We start from the raw sequence: 1,435 nt of genomic DNA on the forward strand, positions 1-1,435 counted from the left end.
GACCCGAGCGCGCAGCGCCGCCGGCGGCCGGGAGGAGGGATAGCAGCTCCTGGTCGGGAGGACCCCCGAGCGCAGCGCCGCCGGCGGCCGGGAGGAGGGATAGCAGCTCCTGGTCGGGAGGACCCCCGAGCGCAGCGCCGCCGGCGGCTGGGAGGAGGGATAGCAGCTCCTGGTCGGGAGGACCCCCGAGCGCAGCGCCGCCGGCGGCTGGGAGGAGGGATAGCAGCTCCTGGTCGGGAGGACACCCCGCCGAGCACAGCGCCGCCGGCGGCTGGGAGGAGGGATAGCAGCTCCTGGTCGGGAGGACCCCCCCCCCCCCCGCCCCCCCACCGTACCCGAGCGCAGCGCCGCCGGCGGGCCGGGAGAAGGGATAGCAGCTCCTGGTCGGGAGGACCGCCCCCCCCCCCCGCCCCCCCACCGTCCCCGAGCGCAGCGCCGCCAGCGTCCGGGAGGAGGAATACCGGCTCCCCATTCAGCCCCCACTCGACCCTGTTGCACAGGAGCAGGAGGAGGCCATTCAGCCCCTCAGCCTATCATAACAAATCCTAAAAGATGCAAACTTATATTAAAGTTTATATTTTTTTAAAAATGCAAAGTCCATGAGAAGCAGAACCTAAATGCTGTAAACTTACACTAAAGATTATTTAAAAAAAAGTAAAGTCCCTTCAAAAAGCAGAAGAACTGAAAGTTATGAACTTAGATTAAATTTTTTTTTAAAAAAAGAAATCCGAAGGAGCCCGAAAAAGGTTTTAATTTTGCTATAAAATAAATATCCTGCCCAGTGCCCTGCAATAGGAAAAAGATTGCTGTTCCCATACCGGGAGTCGAACCCGGGCCGCCTGGGTGAAAACCAGGAATCCTAACCGCTAGACCATATGGGAAGTCGAGAATCTGCATCGCGTCTGCGCTATATCAGCGTACATAGCGGCCTGGTTATGACAGGCTTTCTGTCACCTGCGCGGCTGAGTGAAGGGGAGGAGCGGGACGGTCCGGCCGGCGTTGCGTCTGCGCAGTTAGAGCAAACGGCCGGCTGAGCATGCGTAGCTGAGTGAGGGGCGGACAAGCCGAGTTGGCGTCTGCGCGTTAAAGCTGCCGGCAACTGGAAGGGGCGGGCAGTGGGGGGGGGTTGATCGGAGCATGCGCAGTACGGGTGGAGGACCGCGCCCCACTCCTCCTGTTCCCCACAATGCGCTGCTGGTGATGCCCCCCCCCCCCCCCCACCCCCATGCCAACATCATTGGCCACCATTGGGGTCAACGACCTGCCTCAGGCTCATTTCCCCCAGCATTCCTGCTTCCCAACTCTCTCCGCCCCCACATTTATTCCCTACCTGAAAGCTCCGAAGAGCCAAAGTGGACTTGTTGGCGTTTATTTGGGAGAGCGTCGTCGCCAGGCGACCCCCACAACCCCCCCACCCCCACACCCCACCCCCGCA

At 61.3% G+C, this 1,435-nt stretch overlaps 1 non-coding gene across 1 annotated transcript; it reads right to left on the reverse strand.

Annotated features, from left to right (window-relative positions):
• Positions 1 to 809: 809 nt before the first annotated feature.
• Positions 810 to 881, reverse strand: trnae-uuc (transfer RNA glutamic acid (anticodon UUC)). The gene has a single exon. It is a non-coding gene; the product is annotated as a tRNA-Glu (tRNA).
• Between the last annotated feature and the right edge of the window lie 554 nt (positions 882 to 1,435).

Source organism: Heterodontus francisci, chromosome 49 (assembly GCF_036365525.1).
Source record: "Heterodontus francisci isolate sHetFra1 chromosome 49, sHetFra1.hap1, whole genome shotgun sequence".
NCBI classification, from domain to species: domain Eukaryota; kingdom Metazoa; phylum Chordata; class Chondrichthyes; order Heterodontiformes; family Heterodontidae; genus Heterodontus; species Heterodontus francisci.